Genomic DNA, 18,543 nt, shown 5'->3' on the forward strand with positions numbered 1-18,543 from the left:
GTCTAGACAAGCACCCCAGGAGGCTTGGCTACAACTTTCCCTCCTGCCACCCCTGCCAACTGCCTGGAAAGAGAAGCATTGTTCTAATCCAAGTGAATCATTCAAGTGATACTGTGCTATTAGGTTTGGAAGGGACCTTACAGAACATTATATTTAACCAAACTCCTCATGTTTCAAAAAAAGAAAAGAGATGTCTGAAGGGCATGAAGTGGCTTGCCCACAATCATAAAACCAAGGTGACTGTGACTTATCAAAGTCAGACCACGGCCCAGCCCTAGCTGCCCAAATTTGGGTGTAAACCCTTGGCCCCAGCTGTGTCTGTCACCCATGTGGCTGTGCAGCTCAGAAGGTGAGCCTCTGAAATTCAGGTCTTTTACCTGAAAACATGGGGAGGGAAATAACACCTATTTTGGGAGTATTTTGAGGAGCAATAAGACAGTTTTTAAAGTGTTTAGCAAGTTGCTTGACACAAGAAGGTACTCAACTTTTTCTTTTTCTTTTTTTTACTACAAACATTTTTTTAAATTTAATTCTTGTTCAAGTACAGTTTTCTGTCTTGTATTCCCAGCCCTGCCCCTCCCAGTGCTCCCCACCTCCCTCCCATTTAAACTCTTTCTTTTCTCTTCCCTTGTTTTTGATACCTAGCTGATCTCCCATAAATATATCCTCCAACATGTGTGTCAGAACTTTTAAAGACATTTTTAAGTGAAAATGTAGTTGGCATACAATATTATATAGTTTCAGGTGTACAGTATTAGTTATTCAATATTTGTGTACCTAATGAAGCCATTACCATGATAACTCTAGTAGCCATCTGTCACTGTATAAAATTATTACAATATTATTGACTGTATTTCATGTGTTTATGTATTATCCTGGCACTTATTTATTGTATAACTGGAAATTTATAATTTGAATTTTCCTATACCTTTTTTTTGCCATTTTCCCCAACTGCTTCCCCTCTGGAGATTCTCAGTTTGTTCTCTTTGTCTATGAGTCTGTTTCTGTTTTGTTTTGTTTGTTCATTTGTTTTTGTTTTAGATTCCACTTGTAAATGAAATCATATAGTATTTGTCCTTCTCTGTCTGACTTATTTCACTCAGTATAAGGTCCTTTAGGTCCACCCATTCTGCTGCAAATGGCAAGATTTCATTTTTTCAGTGACTGAGTGATGTTTGGTGAGGATGGGGAGGGAAAGGATCTTCCATGTACTGTGACTGGGGCTGCAGATTGGTGCAGCCCCTGTGGAAGACAGCATTGGAGATCCCTCAAAAAGTGGAAACTGAAATGACTGTGTTACTCAGCAATTCTACCTCTGGGTGTCAGTCCAAGGAAAACAAAAGCACTAGTTCAAAAACATATGTGCACCCTAAGTTCACTGCAGGGTTATTTACAATAGCTAAGATATGGAAGCAACTTAAGTGCCTATTGAGAGATAAATAGATTTTTAAAAAAAGGTGTGGTTCATGTATACAATGGGATAGTAGCCATGCTATCTAACAACAAAATCTTGCCAGTTAGAACTTCTGATGCAAATATTCAATAACAGAATTATATTCAAGCTGACATAAGCAAAAGTGTGGGGTATGTCATAAGGATAGGGGGTGTATCCTAAGGACTCCAAAGTCAAGAACTCAGCCAGGCTTCAGAAAATCACTTGAACTAAAAGTCTCTCTGCCTGTTTCTCTCTTTTTCTTTTTCCTTCTCTTCTGTCTTTTCTTCTCTTTCTCTTCCTGACCCCCTGCTTCTTCATGTACATGGTAACATCCTTAAGAGGATGGAAATTTCAACATTTCTGATAGATTTCTTCTATTTGCCAGCCCAGCCTCAATGGTACTATTTTATTCCCGATACCAAACTCGTAGGATCAGGATTTTGCTGGCCGGGGTCAGAAAAGGGCCATAGAGCTGCACAACGAAACATACCTGCCTGGGAGCCAGCACTCCTCCAGGTGAACTGAGCAGTCATAGGGTCATGGTGAGTTGAAACCCCCTAGAAACCCCACACAGTGTGCTGGCAATTTGTTGGCTGGTATCTCTGAGGAATTCCTGCCCATATTTGAAAGGCTTCCAGCTTTACACACAGCTCAGAAAGGGGCCACAGTGGCCATGGCTCGTGTCTCAGCGTGGAGGCATCAGGGTTTAGATTCTATCCATTTCCCAAACTCCCTGCTGATTTGTTAAATACTCACAGTCATGGCCACAGACCAAGTTTTCTCAGTACCTTCCCTTGATTGAGTCATGAGGAGAGTGAGAGCAGATGTTCTTGCCCTTAAAACCTGGGCTCATGGAAAAACAGTTTTTAAGAGAATCATCTTATTTCAGGTAGTCTTGGCTCTAAAATGAGAGGCCTCTTTCATGGAGTTGCTGTGATAAACGGCCATGAAATATACTATATCAGGAAAAATATTTGCTTCATGCTTTCCTGCTACTCAAAGCTCCTCTCAGAACCCAGCTACTCTCCATCTCGGCAGTGTGGTTTTCTGCTTGTGTACATGACTGCCTTTCTCATGAATGAATTATATGTGAGCTAATTATAGAAAATTAGATTTTTTTGCAGGACTTACTATGGTCCTTTATTGGCAAAAGAAATCACCCCTCTAAGTTTCAGGTTTTATTAATTTTCCCCTTAATTAAAACCACTGACTTTAGTGAAAAATTAAATAAACAACATAACAGTCTCATGGATGTAAGCTTACACTGTGTGACTGCTGAAGAGTCATGCATTACTACAAGCACTGCCTGAGGTTGTCAGGAAATGAACACAACCAACGCAAGTCTCCTGAACCCCCAAGTGAACTTTGGATTTTTGCTAATGCTAAGCAGAAACTATTGCTCAGAATTTTCAAGTTCAGTTCTTAGCTGGGCCATTCTTTTTCATAAGTTCTCTGCACGAGAGCCTATGGGAAAAAATATGAATTTAGCAAAGTTAAAAATTATGTGTATCTAAGTCATAGCTCTTCCCCAACTTGTGAAAACGAACAGTGTTGAGGTCTAGCTTGGAATCCAGAATTTTTATGTGGATGAGTGGGGAGGAAGAGCAGAATGCGAGTTAATCCAGGAAGTAGGACACATGCCCAAGGCCTTTGCTCCACACAGTGAAGTTCGAATTTCACACGGGAATTTATGCGTGTCTCTCACCTTTCCACAGTGGTTTGTCCCACCATGCTCCATGAATTAACTGCTTGCTTAGTAGCTTCATTTCTTTTCTGTTGGCATCTCCTCTGATAAGCACTTAGAGTCCTACCAAAGAGGAAAGTGACTCCAAGCAAGCCCACGCTAAGACACGAGTTAAGAATGACTGCTAAGCACCAACCCCTCTTTCCCAACACACTTCAGAAGATGAGCAGCTAAAATGTTCGTGTAGAGTAATGTAGTAGTTACCATGTTACATCCACCTTTCCCCCCTAATGTGCAAACCTTTATATTTAGGAATTTGACCTTTAGAAAGGTGTCCTAAATGAAGGTTTGCTTGAGAGTACCAGGATTTTTATTGTAACATTGTATCTAAAAGAAAAAACTTGAAAACAAAGTTAAGTGTCCATTAGGGTAACATGAAATGATGGTGCACCCGTATGTTGGACTACGAAGTGGACATTGGAGGAATGGAGCCCACCATATATTAGAACACAGGAAAATGACCAGGCCACTAGTTAATGGAAAAACCAGCACAGAACATATAGAGTCACTTAATTTTTCACGAAACAATCTTTATGGAGCTGTGTGTGTGTGTGTTTACATATGCTCATCCTCACAGACTCAAAAGGATACACGGCAAACTGTTAACAGCAAAAGCTGGGCCTGTAATGGATGGTAAAAGATAGACATATACATTTTGACTATACACACTTTGATAATGTTTTAACTTCCTACTAGTAGGAGATGTTATTTTATAATTAAAGAACTAAATATGACTAGGGGTGGAGTTTCAATTTTGGAAAATGTAGACGTTCCGGAGATGGATGGTGGTGGTGGTTTCGCAACATTGCAGATGTGCTTAATGTCCCTGAATGGAACACTTGAAAATGGTGGAAATGGTCAGTGTCATGTGATGAATATTATACAATAAAAAATGGTGTATTTCACATGGGGATTTCCATGACAAAAGGAAAGGGCAGTGTGTGGCCTTAAAGATGAGGCTGGATCTGTGAAGTCCTCTAAATATTCTGTGAAGGGGTTATATGTGACAGGGTCCTAGAGTGACAGATAATGCCCTTGAGACTTTAAGACACAGATCTCTGCAGCTGTGAGCACCCTAGGAGACTTCTCTTTGGTAAAGTGGATATTTAGGGGGAAGCTCTTTATGGTATTGTATCACCATTATCACAATCCACATTCCCCTTCAGTAATAACTATTTTGTGTGTTAAAACGGAGCCTGCCAAGAACCATGTAATATGTTAGTCTTTTGTATACAGCTTCCTAAACTCATTTTATCTTATTATACCTGCACTGAAATTTGTTGAACAAACTGCAAATGGCAAGATTTCATTTTTTCAGTGAAAAAATGCAAACTGCATCTTACATTTTTCTAAGCACTTAATTCTATGGAACTACAACTTTCAGTCTTATGCATGCCATCTTTGACATAAGAAGCAGTTTTCAGCATTTACAATACAGAAAGAAATAAGGGTCCAAGGACAAATTATACCTCTACTATCAAGGAGAGTCTTTAGTTTTAGTGAACCAGTCAATAACACATGTTGAGTGCCTACTGGATGAGCTAGGTGGGACGTGCAAAGAAGTGTAAATACAAGTGCCTCAATGTAAGTGCCTCAGTTTAAGGGGTTGACATCTGAAAAGGAAATAACTAATACACACAGAATTGAATTGAATTGAATTGAACTGAACTGAACTGGACCAGACTGGACTGCATTGGTTTAGACTGGATTGGATCAGAGTGGATTAGACTGAATTGGATTCTTTTTGACTTGATACAAGGAACACTTACCCACTCAAATATCCCACTGAGTAAGGTAGTATGGGTCAGAAGAAGAGAATAAAAATACTGATAAAATATGTTTCCTACAAGACTCACAATTGAGGAAACAGCAGGATGAGCTAACTGAGCTGCAAGTCATACTGTAATCATTATGTAATTTAAGTTACAAACAAATGATGAAGAGGACTGGATTCATAACATCTGCGGCAATCAGAGTAACCTTTATAAAAAGCTGAACACAGGAACAGACGGGAAGGGCAGGGGGAAGGATTATGCAGGTTGAGGAACAGCTTGAGCAAGGCCTGGAGGTGGGAATGTGCCCCAGTGTCAAGGAAACAGAGTGGTTCATTTCATTTAGAGCAGAGTGTCGGTGGGATGGGGTGGGGCGCTCTCTGCATGAGATAAATTAGGGGAGGGAGATTGGGGCCAGAGCCTTGAGGGCCTTGTGAGAAGTCACACAGTCCAAGGGCTTCAGAGGTTGAAGGAAACTAACTTGATGCTCAACTCCTGCAGCCTTTCTCCGCAGGAGGCCCTCGGCTCTCACCCAATCACTGTGTCTGCTTGTAACCGTCCTTCCCATCCCTGCTCAGCCCCCACTGCTCTGTTCCCCACGCAGCAGCCAGAGTGGTCTTTTGAAGACTGCCAATCAAATCATGTCACACTTCTGCCCAGAATCTTTGTCTCCCTCTGTCTTAGAATAAGTTCAAAACATTAGCATGACCTTGAGAACGTACAGGTAAGGGCTCCATCTCTCAGGCCTTGTCTTGTACCAAGGAATCCTGTTTCTTCCATACACTTCAGATCACCTGAACTGCCCCTCCCTGCTTCTGGACTGCTCTACAGCATCTTTGTGCCTATTGCAATGCTGGAAAATAGCAGGTGGTTGATACCTAGCTGTGAAATAAAGTACGAAAAGCAGGTATGCAGGCATGAGTGAATCACCTCTACAAGATTCACCTCTACAAGATACACCCTTATCATGGAATGAATACAGAATGACTAATTATCAAGAGACTCCCTATTCTGTCTGGAGAGCAAAAGATAGGTGGGCACTTATGGAGAAAGAATTTGAGTAGGGTCAGGAGGATTTCAGAACAGAAACTAGGGCCTTGCTGAATGGGTCCTCAGTGGAATACAGGTTGGGCAAGAGAAACCAGAAGTGGGGATACTGCCTGAGAACACAGCAGAAGCTGATGAGTTTCAAGGGGCACATGAGACTGTGGTTTCAGAAGGATTCAGAAAGTTCGAGGTCACAGCAGAGATGACCTGCTATGAAGGCAGGGCTGCTGGGTAATGGGAGTGGAGAAAGGCATAAGGGTCAAAGGCAAGAAATTAATGGACGAAGACTGGGCCTTTTATGGTATGTATAATTGTAATTCCACGGTTTTTGCTAGTTCACTTGCTACTGTCTATCTTTCACTGCCCCCAACTAGACTATAATCTCCCCAAGGGCAGGAGTCAGGTACACTGCAGTGTGCTACCTAGTGTCTACCATAATGAGAGATACTCATGAAATGTTTGGACCCTAAATGAATGACTGAATGAATGAATGCGTGGCTACACCTCACTGTCATCCATCTTTTTAAATTTGAAGGTGATTCTATTTATAGCTGTTGTGTGATGTGGGTGAAAAACAGTTGACACTGGGGAGTTGTGAGGACATAGGTTTACCAAGCTGTTAAACTCTGCATTCTATACAATTGTGTGTATTATTCTTTAGTTGTTTAATTCATTTTCTCTACTTTGAAAGTGTATATACTTGAAGGTCAAGACCCCAGTCTCATATAAAACTGCATTTCTATCCCCAGAGCACCCAGCAAATGCTGGAAAAATAATATGCAGATGTACAGCAGCCTTGAGGGGTTTTGCAGTTAAACAGGCTTTTATAGTTAGACTGCCAGTGATTTTCATATCTTACTCTCATGTCCTCAACTGCAAAATAGGAACAAAAACCAGGACACAGCTCACAGCTCACAGCTCACTTGATGTAAAGCTCAAGTGAGATAACATATATAACCATTTATCAGTGCCAGGCATATAACATTCCATGCATGGTAGCTAAAGATTAAAATATGTTAAATCTCTTTATTGGACTGTATAAGCTACTGCTGCATTTAGTTTGCCACTGTTTACAATGATGACACTCTTTCCTTCTTGATATGCTGGCTATAAGGAACATTTCCTTTCCTGGTCTGCCTTGTCAGCAGTGTGTCCTGACCTCAATGCTGCTCTTCTGCAGGACCCAGTCAGTCTGTGTGTTCCCTCTGGAGGCTGGCGGGCTCCCAACCTCAGGGGCTGATCTGGGTGTGCACAGCTCCATGCTGCCCTCTGGTGGTGGTGTTGTGGTCTGCCCCTCCATGCACTGACTTTCCCAGTGTAGACATGATGGTGCTATAGACATAGCACCAATAAGGAGATTCTCTGGAAATTACAGGTCGTGGTGAGGGGTGCACTGTACCCCTTGTTTTGTTTGGCACAGTTCCTCTTATCACCATGCTCCTACCCCCAACCGGTGCATGGCTATTAGGAAGAAGATGCAGTCTGCACCAATGAAAAACTCAGCATCTTCAAAGGTTATAAGATCTTGGAGCTCAGACAAGGTAGTTCCAAGACTCTAAGAAGGCCAGTAGCTAGCCAACAATCACACAGCTAAACTATGACTTTGACCTCCTAAGTTCTGTATGATAGGCACCTACCAGATCATTTTCCTTCCCCAAGGAAGAGGTCAAGGTGCCCACCATAAATAGCAGCTTCCTCCAGGAAGACTTATGCATCGCTGCAGCTGAAATTAATCTCGATGGCCATTTTCATTTCTTCCCTTTCCCTCATCCTTCAAATCCAACTAATAAGCAGACCCTTTGTTTTCCTATGTTATATATACGTCTACTCTTCTCCACTCAATGTCTCCCTTGCTTGGATAACTACAGTTATTTCCTAATGGCTCTTTCTGTTTTCTTTCTCCTTCCTTCTCTTTCACAACCTTTCTTCTCCTGGCAGCCCGAAGGAGTGGCTGTCAGACACAGGTCGGTCCTATTTAAAACCCTTCTCTCTGCACTTAAAACAAACCAACCCTTCACCATCATCCATGTATCCCTATGTGACTCCAATCTCATTGCCCACTAGTTCTCCCCATTCCACCCAGCCTGATCCCTCTCCTATGCCTACAAGATCAGCCTTTGCCTTTGCACTTGCTGTTCTCTCTGCCTGGAGTTCTCTTCCCTGCACCTGCCTTGTGGTTGGCTCTTCTTCCTTCATCCCAGCCTAGATGCAAGCCCATAGGTAGGCCTGCGATAACCACCCTGCTTACTGCAGCCTCTCTCCCACTATTCTTTCCTCATTATTCTTGATCATGTCTTCCTATTAGTTTTCTTCATAACAGTAATTACTCTTTGTAATTACCTTCTTTCTTGTTTAATGAATATCCTCCATTAGAATATAACTTCCAGGAGGACAGAGATTTTATTTTCACATTGCTGTATTCTCAGCATGTGGTACATAAGAATTGCTCAAAAAAGTGTGGAATCTTAAAAAAAAAGAACAAACAAAACAAAACAAAAAAGACACATAGAAACAAAGTCCAAAAGGATGGTTACCAGAAGAGAGCAGGTAGGAGGACAGGTAAACAAAGGTGAAGGGGAATATAGTCAGTAATACTGTGAGAGATTTGCAGAGTGATGAGTGATTACTAGAATTAGTGGGGTGATCCCATTGTAAGGCATAAAAATGTCAAATCACTATATTTTACAGCTGAAACTAATATGACTAGTATATTATATAACAATGATACTTAAATAATGAAGGAAGGAAGGAAGGAAGGAAGGAAAGAAGGAAGGAAGGACGAGCTTGTCTCTAGGAAGAACAGCATTTTATACCTTATGGCACTGACATACTTTCTACAACTCTCTGCCTCTCCCTGAGTGAATAAACATGGATAGGTGATCTCCTCTTCCCCACCGCATGCCCTTTGTGGGTGTTTATGAAATGCATAGACAAAACTGTAAATATGTATCCAAAATCAGATTTCTTCTTCCACGTAACTTACAATAAGTAGTGGATTTGTATTCTTTCTCTTATTCATCACTGTAAGCCGTAGTAACAGGATTTGATAGTACTAAATGTCATCCCCATTACAGTAACACAAACTTGATATCATGTTTATTTGGTAATGGTTTCTCCCTGAAACTAGAGATTCAGGAATTATTTCCAAGAAAAATAATTGAATAGAGAAAGAGACTGCAGTTGCCATTAAAATGAAAACCAGAAATCATTTTGTGTGTGTAATTCTTCTCTGGTCCCACCTCCAGCAGTGATTGGAAACAGGTCCTTAAGGGTGAGTAATAGGAATGAATGTCACAAGAGTCAGATATAATGAACCAATATCTTTTTTTTTCAGAGGAAAAAAACAAGCACCCCAGTAAAGAAATATGCAGACGCACACTGACACATACACACAGCATCAGGTCTCCTTTTGACTCAGTGACAATAACCTGATTACACAAGAGTGAAATTTCAGTCAGATCTGGCCCTCGCTGTAGAAGGTGCTGAATCACCTGCCCGGGGGAAGCTGCAGACATTTAGCACTTTCAGAGACAGCAGCAAGCTAATGGAATTACTGTCTGGCTCACGGAGCTCAGATCACCTGGGTATGCCAGTGAGCCAGCCTCCACAGCTGACTGTCCTGCACCATTTCCCCCGTACCTGTTCATCCTGCTCTGTGTTGTACGAAAACTGGGGAGAAGGTGAGCTGAGGGTGAAGGAATGGGAACTAATGACTGTCTCCTAGATCTGCTCATCTATTCCTCTATTTGGACAACTAATTACACTAGGGTGTCATCTCCTGGGTCTTAGGGTCCATTTAGAATAAATAGTGTTCAGGTTGGTTTCGAGGACCACCACATACGTTTTTTTGTCTTCAAATAATTTTTACCTTTTCTTTTAAAGATCTGTTGTTCACTATGTGAGAAATACACACTTTCTAATCTTCGGTTTGCATCCTTTAGGAAAACCTGTTTTAAGCATGCGTTTGGGAAGAGGATGGACAACAATGAGAGGGCAAGGCTGCTAACACATGACCTAACATGACGACTAATTCTCATTAAAAATTTGGAAGAATTTTTATTAAAACACATTTTAGGCAGGCCTGAGATGTTTGTTCAGGTGACCTGACTTTCCGCTTCAAGAATAATGGGTGACAGAAAATTTATTTGCTGTGGCCTGTTTGCTGGAGGGACAGATTAAGGAAGTAAGGCAGGGTTTGATTTCGGAAGGCGAGGCTGTGAGAGGACTACAGTTGATGAATGAAGCTCCTGAGCTCTGGCCTCAGCAGACCTCAGAGAACAGGCCGATGGGTTGATAAGTCCAGAAGAGTACCCGTTTGTCAACGAGGTTTCTTTCTAAGGTACATTTCACACAACAGCTTTGCAAATGCCTTCACCCCACAGCTCAACAATCTGAACGAGAGAGGGCTTCAGCAAAAGTTAAGACTGACCTATAAAAAAAAGGCTAAGTAGTGGAAAGAGCAGTGTGTGCTGGAGTCAGAATTCTTAGAGTCCAACACTCCTCCATCATGTATTACCTTGTAACTTGGGAGAAATTCTTTAATCTGGCCAAGACTCCACTTTCTTTGTTACAAAATGTGGATAAATAATTTCTGCCCAACTGTTCTCTCTGTCTGAGTGGTTGGGAGTTTTAAGTCAAAGTGAGAGCTGTTTAAAAATTATAAAAAACAACACTAAAAATTGTAAGATGTCATGATGTGGTGGTGATGATGTGGGTGAGCACCTGGCTGCTGGTGGGTACCTGGAGCTGTGGGTACTCAAGTCTGCCCCAAACCCCATAAGGAATAGACTGAGAGAGCCAGCTACCTTGTGACCCTGGGGAACAGGCAAGGGGCTTCGGCCTCAGATACAATGCTTAGTAGGCACACAACCCAAAGGGAACAAGGGTCATCCAAGTGTCAACACAACCACCAACCACCATGACTTGTGCAGGAAGTGAAGGCAGGGAGATGACTCAGCCCTCAGAGTGCACTGGGGCAAAAGGTAGTGAGAGACACAGACAGGTGCGTGAGAACCTCAAGTCTACTCCTGATCATTTCTGTGGCCTCGGACAGGTAGCTTCTCCTTTTTAATTAATTTTTTTCACTTAACAGACAGTGAAATTTCCTTGTTGGGGTACAGTTCTATGGATTTGGACACAGATGAGGATTCATGAAGCCTCCAGTACAGTTAGGAGAGGGGATGATTACCTCACCACATAAACTTCACACTCTTGCCCTTGGTAGTGACACCCTCTCACCACCCATGTTCCATGGTGACTGCTGACCTGTTCTCCACTACTAGAAGTCCGTCTTTTCAAAAATATCAGATTCATGGAACTCAAGACTAAGTAACCTTTGAAAGTAGTGTATTTCACTCAGCGTAATGCCTTTACAAGTCTCTAAGTTGTTGCCTATGCTAATAGCAGTCCTTTCAAATACTGCTGCTTTTAAATATTCCCGTTGTATGAGTGTGCCAACGTTTCTTCATCCATTTCTCTGTTGGAGAGCATTTGGGTTGTTTTCAGTTTTTGGCAATTATGAACAGAGCTGCTATAAAACACTTATGTACAGGTTTCTAGGCGGACATATGTTTTCATTTCTCTTGATTGGGAGATGGTCGCCTTTATCTGTATAGCTTTGTGGGCCACGTAAGTCTCTGTCATGACTGGTGTGAAAGCAGCCATGGACAATAAGTAACAGAACAAGTATTGCTGTGTTCCAATAAAACTTTATTTTAAAAGGTAAGCAGTGTGCTCAACTTGGCCTACTGGCCATAGTTTGCTGCACCCTGCTCTATTATAAATACTCAGGAGTGGGATTTCTGGCTCATATGATGAGTATATTTTTGACTTTGTAATTAGGTGTCAAACTATTTTTCAGAGTGCTACTTTGTGTTACCATTGGCAGTGCATGAGAGTTGTAGTTGTTCCACACCCCTACCAGCAGTTAGCATTGTCAGCGCCTTCAAATTTATCGCTTCTTATGGTGGGCAGAAGTATTGCATAATGGCGTTAATTTGCATTTCCTTACTAGTCAGTGATGTTCCACGTCTTTTTATGTGCATAATGGCCATCCATACGTTCTCTTTGGTGAAGTGCCTGATTAAGACTTTTGCCTACTTTTAATTGGGTAGGTGGTTTTCTTACTGTTGAATTGAGAGATTTATTTACGTATTTGAACATAAATCCTTTCTGAATATTTTTCTTGCAAATATTTTCTCTCAGTCTGGGTCTTGTCTTTCCATTCTCTTAACAGTGTCTTTGGCAAATAAAAATTTCTAATTTTGATGAACTACACAAGTTTTCTTTTATGGATATTACTTTTGGTGTTATTTATAAGATCTCTGCCTAACCCAGATCATAAAGATTTTCTCACAAGTTTCCTTCTGAAAGTTTTATAGCTCTACAGTTTCCATTTAGATCCATGTAAATGGATCTATGTTACAGTCTTCATAGAAAGTATAAGGTTTAGGTTCAGGTTTATTCACACACATGCATACACATATTAGCACCATTTGTTGAAAAAAAACCTATTCTTTTTCCATTTACTTGCCTCCGCATCTTTGGCAAAAAATGAACTGGCCAATTGCAATGTAGTATCCTGAATTAGATTCTGGGACACAGAAAGGATATTAGTGGAAAGTCATTAGTGGAAAACCTGGGCTGAAATCAAATGAAGTCTAGACTTTGGTTAATGGCATTGTACCAATGTTAATTTTTTAGTTTTGTGAAATATAGCATGGAAATATAAGATGTTAACGTTAGAGAAAACTGAAAAAGGCATATTGAGAACTCTGTATTGCCTTTGCAACTTTTCTATAAATCCGTAATTACTTCAAAACAAGAAGTTTATTCAAACAATAAATTGGATGTATTTGTTTGGGCTCTCCCTTGTGTTTTAATGAATCACATGCCTGTGCCTTCCCAATAACCCCACTATGTTGATGATTCTGGTGGCTTCACTGTTACTGAAAAATTTGCAAGCTTTCTTTTGTCTGTGGGTGTCCCCTGCAGACTAGGAGCTCTGCAGGGGCAGTCATGCAGGCAGAAGTTCAGCTCTCGGTCACTGTCAAGTCCCTAGAAGCATGTCTGGTATATGGCCAGCACTGAATAAATTCCTCTGTGAAATGAATTAAGGAATGGATCTTAGTGATGGACTGAATAAAGCACTTCTGAATCTGAGAATCTGAAAGCTGATTAAATATGGGTGGCTGAGTAAACGCTCAGGAAAGGTGGGACTCTGTACCTCTGAGTTATGCTGGGGTTAGTTTACTACTTCTCACCCATCCTCCAATCCCCTCACTTCCGCCCCCCCTCCCCTGTTCTCTTTTCTACCCCATGGGGTGTGTAATGTCACGACTGAGGAGTTCCAGGTCAAATTATGACAAGAACTTACCATGGCCACCTGGGAGATGCTACGGTTAAAGAAAGCTCTCAGCACGGAGTCCAGAACATGGCACAGGTTCAGCAAGCGCTAGCCTTAACTACTATGTTTAATCATTAAAAAATACAGGTTGGAGTATTTTATTTGACCCACAGATTATTTTATTCATTTATTAAAAAATATTTATTCATAAAATATTTGATAGAATTTATAGGCCTTATATTTTTCTAGGAGCTGCAGACAGAGCAGAGAATGGGGCACATAGGATCCTGCCGTCAAGAGTAAATTTTTTTTTTGCCTCAGCTGGTGTGGTTCAATGGATTGAGTGTGGGCCTATCAATGAAGGGTCACCAGTTCAATTTCCCATCATGCCACATTTAGGTTGTGGGCTGGGTCCCCAGTAGGGGGCATGAGAGAGGCAACCAGGCACTGATGTTTCCTCTCCCTCTCTTTCTCCCTCTCTTCCCGTCTCTCTAAAAATAAATAAATAAAATCTTTTTTAAAAAATGAGTAAACTTTTTGAGTGAGCACCCCAACCGATTTGTTCCATCTGTCAAAACCTAATGCACTTGATAAACTTCAGTCTATAGGGGTTATGCATTTTATTTAGAAGCAAAACTCACCTTCACCTAGTTTTTAAAAAGAAAAACTGTCCAGAGTCTGACAAGGTAGATCTGTGCTAATTTTCATAGTTGCCATGATTGGCTTATGACTTCCAGGGTGTGAGAGATCTGAAAGGGCTAATTCTGGAAGGCCTGTTGAGGAGGCCAGGGGGAAATGCGTGCAGGGGGCCTTCAGAGCTCTCCCAACTCCTGGGCGTGACTGCTGGGGTTTTTGTTTGTTTGGCTCCCACTGCAGTAAAACATGCAGAGGAATTCAGTAATTCACACATACACACACCCCTACCAATCATACTTCCTTAATGTAATTAATGACTTTAATTTTTATCATATTTTCAACTCTCAACCAAAAATGGGGAGGGGGAGGCCAATTCAGTGACTCTCTTACCGCCTGGGGAAAATTATTTTTTTTAAGTTTAAAAAAATTATTTATTTATTTATCTTTAGAGGGGAAGGGAAGGAAAGAAGGAGAGAAATATCAATGTATGGTTGCCTCCCGTGAGTCCCCTGCCAGGAACTGGCCTACAACCCAGGAATGTGCCCTGATTGGGAATCGAACCACGATCGTGTGGTTCACAGGCCCGCGCTCAATCCACTGAGCTACACCAGCCAGGGTGGGAAAAACTCTTTTGAAGTCTCACTCCGAGTAGCTTAAGGAGGTCCCCTTATCCAAAGATACTTGCTCATTCTGCAACAAGGAACTTTCCCTTACCTGGGGCATTGCTTCCGTGTATACATTCCTCCACCTCCGCAATTGTCATTTAACAACTGGAAGAGGCTCCCGGGTTCCCTCCTTCAGATGGAATTAGGCAACAAGTTAGCACATCTGAAAGCTGCCTCATGTTATCCCCACTGGCTAAGAAGAAATGCAGCTACGTCCTAGGCAGCTAATTAGACATTTTTCTTTAAATATGCCTTGCATTTTGAATACTTTGATCTCAGTTAAACTGCACCCTTAGCTAATTAACAGCAAACAATGAAGCAACTTTGTTGGCTGTTGAAAATAAACAGTTTCCCAGCAAAGCCAACTCATTACATATGGGCAAACATGATCTTCGAGACCAATTTCCTGCAAAGACTAATAAGACAAATTGTTTTTTCTGAATAGCTGCCTTGGAGATATATCTCATTCTGTTTGCAGTGATAAGATCTTCCCAGTGGAATATCCTCCGATCGTGCACCCTCACAATAAACACAGCAAAGTGACTCGTCCACATCATCCCTGTGCACCAGATGAAAGCATTTGGCCTGTCTCATCGGCCCCAGCACCAGCAAATCCAATGAGGCTGGCCATTGTCATGAATGTTACACTTCACATAAGTCATAAAATTTAAATAGAAATCACATTATTTTTGGGAGGGGAGGAGTTTTTACAGACAAGCACAGCAATCTTGGTAGCACTGTGCTAGTATTTAGTAATGGTCTGCAGCATGATATCACCAGGTTTGTAGACATTTATCTTCTTTACACCAACACAGACAAAAGCCTAACTTTAAATGCTAAATAGTACTCAGAAGTTTTAAATTCAACCTCCCTCATACTCAGCCATTGTTTTGTTTGGCTAATGTTTAGTTTACAAAATACACTGGTCAAACTCCCTCTTTCCATTTGTAGGCATAGCCAGTGCAAGCCTCCATTGGCTGGAGATGATGGATAATATTTGTTTTGGTGTGACGAAATTTATATCAGGTCCAGTCACAATTCTGAAAAACAAGTTAAGCGGGAAGAGTGACCATGTATAGGATGAAGCTCCATTAAAAAAAGAATATCTGCTGAATTCTAGGATTGGTGGATAGGTAAAAAATTGGCTAATTGGTTGGTTGGTTAGTTCATTAAATAATTCATTCAACAATTACTTACTGAGCACATTATGTCAGGGACTGAGCCAGCTGCTGGTATGTGATGGGCAGCCAAAGGCTGACCCAAATAATAAATGACTGTATGCCTTGTGATATAATCCCACATTTATTTCTATGGCCACTCATTTATTTAGCAGACAGTAACTGAACACCTGTGTTTACGCAGGAGCAAATAGTAGCTAACAACCATTATGAGCTTACTGTAGGTCTTACAGGTATTAATGTATTTAATCCTAATACAAAATATCCATCTGTAAGGACTGTCTTTGATACCCATTTTGCATGTGAGGGAACGAGGTACAGTAATTTGCCTAAGGTCACACTGCTGGTGAGTAGCAGCTCTAGGGTTTGAACTTTGACTGTATGGTTCTGCAGCCCAAAATATAATCAAACTGTATTGCAGAGAAGGCTGAAAGCCAAGTTCCTGCTCTAGGAAACCTTCATATTCTAGACCTTCAAATGTTGGTCTAGAAGATCGACAAATATAAAACAAGTAGAAAATATTTTCAGTCGTGTGTACATAACTGTGGTTTGTAGCTTATTCGCCCTTTAAGGGATGCATTGGAAGGTGTGGTCAGGTAGGACAGAGAAGGTCCTGTAAACCTCCACAGCAGTGACGATGGCACAGGCTTTGGGCCCAGACAGCCATCAAATGATGCTCTGCCGTCCACCTGTCATGTTCACCTCTCTAAGTATCATGTCCTCATCTGTCACACAGATGTGGGTACATGTCCACAGGGAGCTATTTTGAAGCTCAAGTGGAATAACATATGTAAAGCCTGGTATACAGTAAGTGCTCAGTAAATGGATCTCATAGTTGTAAAGTGCACAGATTGGCAGAGGAAGGGGATGAAAGTGGGAGTGGGTGGGCGACGTGTGCAGAGACGCAGCAATGAGCCAGACATTCTCTAATTCAACCCACTAAGCTCACGTCCCCGTTCTTGGCTCCTCACAATCATTCCAGATGCCCTGGACTCTAAATAACAAAATTAGGGTCTCTGCGATGATGAGGCACACACGTAAACATATACACACACACACAGAGAAAGTAACACATCCCAACCTGTACTCAAGGACTTAGAATTTGATACTAACTAAGCCAGAAAGGATTTTGCATAAGCTCATCTCTAGCCAGCTGATGAGCCCTTGCGAAAGCCGGTATAAGGTGAATTTCAGCATTATAATGTTAGTCATTCATGGGTCCATTGTGCTGAGCGTCACCCCCATTTACAGAAACGATTACAGCAGGTTCCCATCTCCTTAGGCAAACAATCGACAGAATTTGTTGACTGTCTACTCCATCCTAGTACTGTGCTGCTGGTCCTGTTCTTCTTCCTGGAGAACAGGCAGACATTGCGAGAGTCTTGTTAACCGCCCATAAATGTGCAATGTGGGAGTGATTAATGTGGCAAATGCTGGCTGGGACCAGGGAAACAGAGTGCCTGCTCTCTTGGCACCTTTTCCAAAATAGTGCACTATACCTTAAAAGCAAGCGTTTCAGCCATGAGCCCTGATTATTTCAAATGGGCAGTATTTCTTTTATTTTGCATTTTAAATATCTTCATTGGTCTTCAATACTCAATTTACAGTAGAAATGGGCACACATAATTCCTAGACAAAAGGGATATAAATTTCACCTAACTTAGGAGAGGATATTTAGGCAATATTCACAAGACACATTTGGGATCTACTTAGGGTGGGGTGTAAGCGTTTGTGGGACTGGAGAGGACTAGGCTGTCGGGCTAGGACGATGTCACACTGACTTACCGCCTCTGTCACCTTCAGTTATGTAGGGTATTTGCCATCAACAACTGGCACTTCTACACCCAGTTTTTAAAGCTGAGATCTCAAATGCAATTAAATCACGGGACGTTTCAACAGAGCACTGTCAGTGCAGGAGCAGTGAATGGAATACTAATTTCAGGTGAAGCAGGAAACACACAGAGGCTTTGAAGTTGGAAGAAGTTTTAGAGGGCATTTGTCCAACCCCATGCAAAATCTCCTGCAGCACATTATTCAGTTTTTATTGTCAAAGTGGGTGGAAACTTTTGGTGCTTCTATCATCTGTGCAACTGTTTTCCCTGTGCTCTACTGAAGAGTATCTTTATAACCAGGCCTGTCAAGTTTCCTTGGAGTCAGCGCCGGATGATGCTGGAGGCCTCAAAAAGGAACATCTTGTGTTTCCTTGGAGTGTTAACCATGGCTGATACTTTTGCCATGTAGAAAACTGAGATGAAGCCATTATGGCCTCGCTTGGTACTTATTAGACTTTCGGTAGGAATGAATGAACACATTTATTCTCAGATTTAAAGTTAAATTAAAACTTGAACAGTTCCTGTTCAACCATTCTTCAGGCCCGAGCCACTGTGCAGACTGAGTATCCTCCACATTTTCTGGACAAATCAGGCCCTAGATGGGTCAGCTATGGCAAAGAGCACCATTTCCATTGCCCAGAGCTCAGAGACACCCACTGATGTCCCAAACAGGGAGCATTCAGGGTGAGAAAGGCCTTGAGGTCAGACCAACCTAAGGTGAGGGTCCAATCACTGGGCGGCCTCTTGGAGTCTCGCTTCCTCACCTGAGAGTCACATGCTTATGGAGTAGCAATACCTATGTGCACTCAGGGTCACAGGTGAGGTTTCAGGAGGCAGATCGCTGCTTATGAAGTTGTTCCTAAACTCAGTCATCAGTTTCTCTGAGCCT

The sequence above is a fragment of the Sturnira hondurensis genome, unplaced genomic scaffold (assembly GCF_014824575.4).
Source record: "Sturnira hondurensis isolate 20B ecotype Veracruz unplaced genomic scaffold, ASM1482457v3 Scaffold0001120, whole genome shotgun sequence".
NCBI classification, from domain to species: Eukaryota; Metazoa; Chordata; class Mammalia; order Chiroptera; family Phyllostomidae; genus Sturnira; species Sturnira hondurensis.